We start from the raw sequence: 10,591 nt of genomic DNA, 5'->3' as shown, positions 1-10,591 counted from the left end.
CCTGCCAACAAACAGCTGATTTTGCTGCCAAAGCAGATTCCTTAATAGTCCACTCACTAGATCAAATGGAAGCAGCTTGGAATGACCCATGACAATTTATGGTCAACTGTGGACTCTGCTGGGAAGAGGAATCCTAAAGATTGCAATTGCTGATAGGGGCAGTTGGAGTGTCCTGGTTTGCATCTTTTCTCTCAGCTTTCAGTTTTTTTAAGCACACATTGGCTTTCAACTGCACATTTCATAATTTGATTCTTATTTTTAAATGTTAACTGACAGATTGAAGGCTGCTTTACTCTAACTTACTGGATTTTAATGTTAACTTTCTTTCATTACTTTATTGGGTTTTTTCCTGCTCTGAATTACTTTTGCTTTCCATATAGAAACTAACAGCAAATTTCTGAGTACTGAAACCAACCAGATTGGATTAACATCTATATCAGATTTTACTACAGGGTTTAACTCTTACAAAGCTCTGGTTTGGATTTTTTTCTTTTTAAATTTTTGATGGAAGTTTTTCTTTTTTTTCTTTTTTTTCCTTCCCAACTTCATTATGAGAAATATCATCTTAATTAACTGCAGCCATTTTGTTACAGTATATTTATGCTTTTTGTCTGTGAAAGGAATTGTTTTGGAAGTGGCTTGTATACGTTCAGATGCATTAAAATTGCAAATAATGCACCAAGTTAAAATTAAAAACTTGGGTAAAAATCTTGATAAAATCACATGGGTTTCAAATCAACCTAAAGGGAATATCATGATTCAAATAATTGCAGCAACCCAGATCTACAATTGGACTGACTGTAATCTAAACCGATGCTGGCAGATTTGAAGAAATAGCAGCATGGCTGGAAAGCAGAAGGCCTATTGCAGACATTTGAAGGAGATCTGGATTATACAGACTAAGAATTTGGATGAGTCATAAACTGGACTTTCTTAAGAAGATGGACTTACCATAGCTGATTGGTAAACAATTTGGACTGGACTTTTCTGGACCCATTTTGGAAAATGGATTTATTATACCTAACCAGAAAGCAACTGACAAAAGACTTTATATCTTGGTTCACAGTAAGACTGCTTCAACAATGGGTATGGTGGAGATATTTACAGAAGGGATGTAAGATATTGGAAGATGAGATATTGGTGTGAAAGCTTTCACTAAAAATCTTATAGGAAAATTTTATTATTAAGAACCAAACAAAGATATTTGATCCTGGATAGATCAAAATAATGATTGTGGTCATTTGAGGCAAATAAGAAGTAGTTGTAGATTTTCTACAAGTTAAATACAATGACAGATTGTTAACAGAGGGCTTTGAATTTTAATTTTTCTGTTGAATTACTTGTTAACTATATAATTTTTACATATACTGTAATAGATAAATGACACACTAAGTTGGTTGTAAATAGCTGTAGAAGTTTATAGATTATGAGCCTGCTTCACAAAGGGGAAAACTAACATTATTACAATATATATATTGTAATCAAGCAGAGGGAATAATGTTTGTTTATGGTTTTTTTGTCCTTTTTAATACACATTTTTAATGTTCCATCCATTTTTTATTGTTGTTTCTTATTTTTTTAAATTTTTATTTTAACTTTTTGAATAAATAATTTAAAAAAAGACTGCATGCTTGCATGCATACAAGGGCACCAACTCCCATGGACGTAATATGACTACATCAGTTTCTACTACAGGATTTATGTATGTCTATGATTCAAATATCTATCTTTCAGAAATAAAATGCCAACTGCCTTCTAAGAGAGAATAAATGTATCATTTATTATTACGGATGGTAATGTACTATTATCAGAAACAATATACATATCAATGAAACCTGCTACAGAACATGAAAGAAATCAGCTGTTATTTCTGGTTTCTGTTTATTTGGTTCTCATAAATAATATTATTTTTATATTTTCTTTTTGTATATATTTCTCTTATGCTCTTAAACCCAGCTGTCCAAATCAACATTTTATCTGCTATTTCTTGAAGATAAATGTATAATCTAAATGCAATCTTCTTGTCTCCTAATATATTTTGATAATAAGAAATATCTAATAAAGTAACCACAAGTAAAATGACTCTTCTAATTCTGGAATTCTGGAATTACCAAACATGACAGAGTTTTGAAATGGTGCTTCAGAGTCAGCACATATTACACACTGGATTATTACTATTAAGGACCAAGCCACTGGCTAAGGAATGCACGAATCATGTTTGTCAAGAAGATAGCAATTAATAAATTAACAAATATCAACTCTCAACATTACCAGTATTTCTTTGCAAACCTGGACAACTCTAGAATTCTCAACAAAGACCACTGAAGAATAATTTCTCTCTTTTGTGACTATCACTTGTGAGTGTGGACTGTGGTTTGTAAAATCATCTCTCCTATCTGATTGAGTTTATGCAGAAAATAATGAGATTCTTTCCCATTTGTCTAAAGGTTGTTGAAACCTCAGAAATAACTCTGATAAGTGAGATTCATCCATTGAGTAAAAGTACCTCAGGACTGAAGTGATCCCTTTCATCCATGGAGAACAGATTCTAAATCCAATCTGTAGGTTCTGTGAGGAAAACAAACAAATAATCCTTAATGTATGTAACAGAAGAACTATTCCCAGAATTGAAAATGAATTTTCCTACATGTATGAGTAACTTTTAAAAAGTAATAATATGCCTTTTTGTATAAAAATAAAAATTTGTAATTTCTTCGTTTACTGGTGGAACATTCACATACATTTGCTCTGCAGTAAAGAGTTTTGCAGTGTTTTCACTGCAAACATCAATAGCTTAGATTGCACTAAGTTCCATTATTTATGTTCTCTATGTGAGCTCCAGATAAATCAGGATTCACCTAAAAATGTAAAATAAAAATCAGAAAAAGTAGCCACAGTAAACAAGCATCTAATAACCATATATTAATTCTACCTTCAATGACATTTAATACCATATAATAACCTTGTGCTATCTTTCCTTCCATGTCAAAATAGTTTTTGCTGTTTCGCTTAATGTATTGCCATTCCCAAACAAGGATGTAGCTGAAGTTTGCCTATGGCTATGCAGCACTCTGTACTAGTGCAAGCTTGATGAACAGCATCAGGAGTCCATTAGAGATGGAATGTTTTATTTAAGTACTCAGTTGGTAACTGACTAACATATTTCCCTTAGCAATTTGCTCACCCTAATTGTTAAAACCATTCTTGCCATTTCAAAAGTTTCAGAAGTTTTGGAACTGTGAGAACTGTAAACACCTGCAGATTAAGCAATACAGAAAATTATGTAAAAGAAAATATTGGTTATTGGTTTTAAAGAAATATTGGTTTTTAAAGAAAAAAGCCCTATTCTGATTTAAATGTTTTTTAAAATAAAATTTTTACTTGTTTACTATATTACTCAAACATGTTTTTTCTACCTTTCTGTCATCTGAATTACCTTGTCATTCTACAGCTACATATATTTTTATGTACAATTTATAATAATTATTGATAGAACAAATTCAGTTATTGATAGGACAAATTCTATAAATCAAATTCAGTGGCAATAAATCGAGAAACTTGGAGAATTGAAAGGAGATTCTTCCTTTCTTAAAAATGTGGCATGTCAGTATGCAATACTCCAGGCTGAAGTGGAGAGAAATAGAGGACGTGGGAGGGAGGGAGAGAGAGAGAGAGAGAGAGAGAGAGAGAGAGAGAGAGAGAGAGAGAGAGAGAGAGAGAGAGATGTTTCATTACTACTGCAATGTTTATACAAATGCTAGAACAGGAGATGGGGGAATTCAGATTTCAAATATATGCTTCTTTAAAGTTAGCACTGTAAATATCTATCAATTATGTTTTTTTAGAAAAGTAAAGTGCATTGTGACATTTTTGTTTTAATTAGTGACTTGTCTCATAGTGGTCGTGTTTAGAAGAAAGGAACAAGGAGTTTCTTTAAAGAACTAAAAAAATACTCTGAATGTCAGAGTTATGGCAAACAGAAATTAGTTCAGCACTGGAAAAAATCATTGCAGGTCTTTAAGAATAGTAGGGTGGTAATATCATATGCCTAATTCCATAATTCTGAGATTGCTAGGCTGAATGTGATTTCTTATACTCTTAGGTGCACACCCCTTGCCCTCCAAAAATGGTTACTAGATTGTAATTTTTAATGTTATAAGAAAACACAATTATTAAATATGTAATTGGAAAGTAACCTTATTAAATGTATTTCATTGCTCCTGATATAAAATTATATTTTGCTCTATTTTAGCAGCATAACCTTTAATGATCAGCTTATTGTACATCTGTCTGCAGTATTGCATTTAGGCTTTCATGGTACTCCAGACAAGAAGCACCAACCATGAATACTTTTACTATTTTTATTGTAAGATTACAGAATTTCGCAAAATACAAGAAACTAGGAAGGGTCCCTCTGAGAATTTCCACACCCCATTCTGTGGACTAAGCTGCCTCTTACCTGCCTAGTTTGCAGCTTCTTCTCCTGTCCTGCTAGGACATTCTTACAGACCATTAGAGTTATACTGCAGGATTAGATGGCTATACAATCTAAGAAGCATTAAAATATTGTAGCATAAATGAATCTTTTAAGCTAATTGTTCAATCACAACAGGGAATGCAGATAAGGAAATAGGGATGGGTAGGAAGATTGGTGAAAACATTCTGAGGCAAAAATGAGATAATAAGGTCTTTTCACTTATGATCGTACTTTTTGAACAAATATGGGAACCACCCAGGGCAACTCATTTAGAGTTATAAGTTCAGTGCAGAACAAGTCATGAGAAAATTTCTTAAAACTGGTGTGACTAATTGGACAAGATTAACAGTTTCTCAAAAGCCATAATTATTTCAGATCCTATTTTATTTAAGTGAAACTAGTGGCCTTGGGTCAATAACATGTCTTAACTCATTATTCTTGATCTAGTTGCAAATATTCACTGATACTTTAAGCTAGAAAAATGATTCATTACTCCTATAATTCTTTACTTACAAAGATCACCAGAAATGCCTGGAGTGAGAAGAAGTTGCCCCAATAGTTATAAGTTACTATTTAAGTCACAAAAAGAATTGACTTATACCTACCAATTAAGAGAAATCTGCTGAAAGTATTGTAAGAAAAGGTTATTTTATATAATTATTCTATTAATTAAAGAGGAAGGGGTGAAAAAAGGCCAGTTAATAAATTTAGTCTGAAATCCATCAAAAATTAAGCATCAACTGGTTAATTGGGTATAGCTTCTTCTTCTTCTTCTTCTTCTTTTTTTTGAGTAACCAGTGTTTGGGATTGAGTGTAGCTCTTCTCAAAGTTCTATAATTTGTTCTCAGATTGTAATTTTTACCTACATGAGAGGGTAGGACAGGAATACATTTATTTGATAATACATTTTGCTTATTATGAATAAATAATAACAGTAACAATAATATAACAATAGCATTTAGGCTTACATACTGCCCCATAGTGCTTTACAGCATTATGTGTGTGGTTTATAACGTAGAAGCATTATTTCCCCCAACAATCCAGACCTTCATTTTATTGACCTCAGAAGGATAGAAGAATCAACCTTGAGCCTTATCAGAATTGAACTCTAGGCTGTGGCCAGAGTTTGTTTGCAATACAGCATGCTAACCACTGTGCCACCAGGGCTCCTTATATATGCATCAGAAGTAATATGCCATTCAGGTAGAAATTCAAAGAGATAAGACAAAGAATCACAGACCCATAGACTACTTCTTTATACCCATGGGATTGTCATAATCTTACTCAATAATAAATCAATAATAAATACATTTGAAATTTTACCACATCAAGTGATAAATACATTAACAAACAATTATTTAGGCATCAAAAACATTCGCTAGAGAAATGCATGCAGCATTGATTGAATTAATCTGTATACCAATATTTAATGAATTTAACAAGCATTATATACAGGAATGCAGAAATAAAGTTTGACATTGCCTAACTCCAGGATGATTTTGGATAGCTCATAATAAAAACTGATAATAGCAATAGCACTTAGACTTATATACCGCTTTACAGCCCTAAGAGTCAACATATTGCCCCCACAATTTGGGTCCTCATTTTACCCACCTCAGAAGGATGGAAGGCTGAGTCAACCTTGAGCCTGGTGAGATTTGAACTGCCAAATTGCAGGCAGCCAAGCAGTCAGCAGAAGTAGCCTGCAGTACTGCACTCTAACCACTATGCCACCATGGCTCATAATCAAATGCAAGAAGAATTAACAAAACCATGAAAAGGAAATAAAAAACAATGAAAATTATAATATAGTCCTGGGAAAGGAGTCACTGAATACTGTGAAATCTAATGGCTACAAATACAATCAAATAGTCACAATACAAATGTATATACAGAAACTCTTTGTCTGACAAAGGAATGCTTGGGAGTGTTATCCCATTAAACCTTGCTGCCAAGCATTTAGTTGTTTTATTGCCTTCTCTTTCCTCAGTGAGGGAGGGAAGAATGCCAGTGGAGGAACCCTATGTGTAATAGAAATGACAATTGGATACATTATTCTTTTATATCCTCAGTAAGTCATAATTTCTTCCAAAAGGAACTATTCTCTTTCAGCACAAGTGTTTGTTTATTTTCATATATCCTAGCACCCTTGATGAGGGAGATACTAATGGATCCCAGAGTGTCCCGCATTCACTAACACTGTTATTTTTGCATTATGACTTATCTTCTGATTGATGCCTTTGACATGGCCTGAATAGCTTCTGGCACAAAGAATGAGCACAGACAGAATTAGTGGTTGGTATGGCTGATCAAACACAACCCCTTCCATGAGGAATATGCTGAGAGAATTTAGGCTCTTGTTTATTCTGGAGCACAGATGGCACATGGGCGAGGTTCAGGAATTGGGTAAAATCAGTAGCTTCTCTTCATTATCATGGTTTATTTATTATCCTGTCCTCTGCCATTTCTTACTTACTGAATCAGTTAAAGGGCAAACTATCCTTGTTAGCAGTCTTGGTATCTCAGTGAAAGGAAGATGAATTGGAAAATAACATTAGAGTAGTGTAACAGAGATTTTTTTAACAAAATGTGAAGAAATGCCAGAGGAAAACCAACATAACAATAGGGCTACTGAAAAAGAAAAGACATTTGATTAAAATATAAATGGAATATATTTTAAGGTGATGTAGACTGGAACTATGCAATGCACCTCACAAGTGGGGTGGCATTTAAGAAGGAATCACTGGATATTTTCATTGCAGTTCTTTGGGTATCATTTATTGGTCATTGTGCAGCAGAGGTGGTATTCAGAAGGTTCTGAACAGTTCTGGAAAACAGGTTGCGGAAATTTTGAGAAGTTCAGAGAACTGGCAAATACCACCTCTGATTGGCCCCACCTACATCTAATATCTGCCTCCCGAGCCCCACTTGATTGGCTGGATCATCTTTTTTTGCCCTGCACAGGAGAACTGAGTTGGAAAGCAGGTTAGTGGCGTGAAGAGGGAATGGAGATTTTACAGTATTCCTCCCCTGGAGTGGGGTGGGAATGGAGATTTTACAGTATCCTTCCCCTGCCACTTGATGGAGAGTATTGTAGCTGGTAACAGCAATTAGAAGTTGTCAGAATATACTAATTTTCCACTAGTTACTTTAAAGACTTTCAGTCCTGGACTTCACTGATGCCTGTGCTTATGAGAGCTTGTTAGGGTCCATTTGAGCTATCAGGCCATTAAGAGACATTAAACTCCAATCTTTTAATGAAACAAATGCTTACTACTTCATGCAGTAATGGGTTTCCTGCAGCAGGTTCATATATCATTATTCTGATTCAGTAGATATTCCCATCTATATATATGAAAATATTCAGAAACTCCTTCTTGCGCTGGTTGTTTTTAAGCCAGCCTTATTGACTGGTATCCTCCAGTTGTCCTCCTTGGTATCCCAGCCCACCAGGAAGGCTTCAGAATGGAAAGTCTATATTACTGTCTTGAGGAATGATAGATTATGACATTAAATAATATTAAATTGAGGCTTTTATCCTGCACATAACTTGGTCTTAATTTTTTAACTTGTGAAATTGTAGTTAATGGTGTAGTAAAACACTGAAATTATGATGTTCTTGGATGGAGAAAAAAGAGATGAGCTGTACTTATTCATGAGCTTCATTAAAGAGAGACAGAGCAAGAGAGAAATCATTTCCACTATTAAATGTTATTTGTCACTTCAAATTAAATTAAATCAGACAAGCTAAATGAGGATGGTGTAATTAATAAAAGGTCATCTCAGGTCACAATCTTATATTTGATTTATGCTGGCTGAAGGGTTAGTAGATTTAAAAGATTTTCTTCTACTTCGGTTGACTTCCATTTATACTTCCCTGATGGCATGAGGAAAATTGTTGAAATGGGTTAGAACTGGAGTGGGACCTTCACAGGACAGGAGCGTAATGTGTCACATGCCAGATTATTTCAATTCAGAGTCACTCCATAGATGATAAGAGTAATTTTTACCTATGACAATATGGTGAGTAATAGTAATGATATACTGCAGGGGTGGGATTCAAATTTCTTAACAACCAGTTCTGTGGGTGTGGCCTAATTTGTGGGTGTGGCTTGGTGGTCATGTTACTGGGTGGGCATGGCTTTCTGACTGTGCATGGCTTGTATGTAAATATTATAAATATTTATGTAAATATTGATATTTTTATATAAAAAGAGACACTTTTACCCAAAAGCAGGCAAAGTAGGTAGGCAGATTGAGTTGCTCACAGAATCACAGATTCACTTAGAGATCTATCTATCTGCAATCAGCTATCTGAGTCTGTCACATAAAATTTACTAGCAAAGTCATAAAATTAACTCACAACACACCATGTATATAAATATTGAATTTTTTATAAAAAAAAGAGCAACTTTTACCCCAAAGCAGGCAGGCAGATTGAGTTGCTCACAGAATCACAGATTAATTTAGAGATCCATCTATCTACAATCGGCTACCTGAGTCTGCACTGAAAAGCTTCAGTCCTAAGGAAGGTTCGGCTCTGCTTTTAGATTAGCTAGAAAGCAAGAGATCTAAGGATTTCCTGCTATCTAGCTAATCTAAATCTCCTGGCAGAGCAGAACAGCTAATCATCGGGGGGGGGGGGGGGAAAAATAGCAACTTACCAAACCAGGCAAGTTGGATGGCTCGCATGCCAGGTAAGGAGTGGGTGGGCAAGGAGAGGAGGGGCCAGCCAGTGGAGAGATTTGGTGGTTCTCTGAACTGGGGACAATCATGTGTGTAGCGTTTTCAAGAAATCATCAGCTGTGCTGCCTGGACAGCTGACAAATGCTTTGCTTGGGTGCACAGTGTTTGAAAATACTCTTGTTTCCTGCTTTTTCAACCTCAGCTGTGCCACGCAAAGCAGCTGAGGAGGGAAAAGCAGGGAATAAAGGACAGCCTAGAGCCTGGACAGGTGGGTGGGCTAAACACTGAACTAGTTCAGTGTCAGCTGTTCGTCGTAGCTACTGGTTCTGTAGAACCGGGCTGAACTGGTAGCATCCCACCCCTGGTATAGTGCCATTATAATGAGTTTAATGGTGCTTCTGTTATGTGGGGGCAACATATGGATTTTCATAACCAGCACATCCTTGATTGGTAGGTAATGTTTCAACAATATTAGGGTGTTTCAACTATTTCTATTCCACTGTTATATTTTCTGTCTTTAGATGTTTTAGCAATTTTCCATCCATTAATGGAAGACTCACCATCAGCAACATATTCTGGGTCACAGTTTAAAGTGAGTGTTTGAAACACCGAGACAAGTTCCACAGGCAAATGCAGAAGAGGGAAGGAATATATTACATTTTATTCCTCTCCATCAAATCTGAAACTGTTTTGGATTGCTTAATATAAACATCAGTACCATTTTACCATACAGTACCTTAATCTAGTCATCAAGGACATGAATCTGGATTTAATATACAGTACTATATTGTTTAAACAGTATATATAGAAACAATATATAGAAATATGAACCAAAAGAAAGAAAGAAAAATAGTTGAAAGTTGAATGTCATACCTTTATCAACCATGTTTCCAGAATATAATCAATATGGAATCCATACCATTTCTTTGGAGAATGGACAGGAATCAAGTTCTCCAGCTCTCTAAACTATATTCTCTTCATTAGATATCTAACTTTGCAGGCCAAATTTAACACTGTGACATTTAAAAAGACAGGTGGTCTTTGTGAATACATGATGCACATAAATGGTCCACTTCCTGTATATCCCAGCTTACTACTATAACTACTAATGATCAAATATGCTATTGTTAGAATCTACTGAGCAATTATATAAAATTAATTATTAAATGCATAACAGCAAAAAAGAAATGGATGGGTTTATTCTTAACTGGAAACAAGAAAAACATTATTTAAAACAGTGTTTGTCATGGCTTGCTGTGGAATTCTGGGAGCTAAAGTCAACACATTTTAAAGTTGCCAAAATTGAGAAAAACTGTTTGAAATCATCTATTTCATCTGCACCAAAGTGTCTCCTTTCCCACCCTTATCCTTACCGGGTTAAACAAATGAATAGAAGGTGGATAGAAAGAAGGAAAGAATAATCTGGAC

General features: G+C 34.9%; 1 long non-coding RNA gene across 1 annotated transcript; it reads right to left on the bottom strand.

Moving 5' to 3' along the window:
* Positions 1–1,753: 1,753 nt before the first annotated feature.
* Positions 1,754–10,149, bottom strand: LOC148133444 (uncharacterized). Its single transcript, XR_015747395.1, has 3 exons — positions 10,037–10,149; positions 5,083–5,339; positions 1,754–3,624 (listed from the first exon to the last, which is right to left on the bottom strand). It is a non-coding gene; the product is annotated as an uncharacterized LOC148133444 (long non-coding RNA).
* Positions 10,150–10,591: the final 442 nt, after the last annotated feature.

The sequence above is a fragment of the Notechis scutatus genome, chromosome 1, assembly GCF_049901735.1.
Source record: "Notechis scutatus isolate UNSWTSFEM ecotype Mainland chromosome 1, rNotScu1.2, whole genome shotgun sequence".
Taxonomy (NCBI): domain Eukaryota; kingdom Metazoa; phylum Chordata; class Lepidosauria; order Squamata; family Elapidae; genus Notechis; species Notechis scutatus.
The sequence above is the reverse complement of the archived record's forward strand: the minus strand, read 5'-3'. Positions and strand labels throughout refer to the sequence as shown.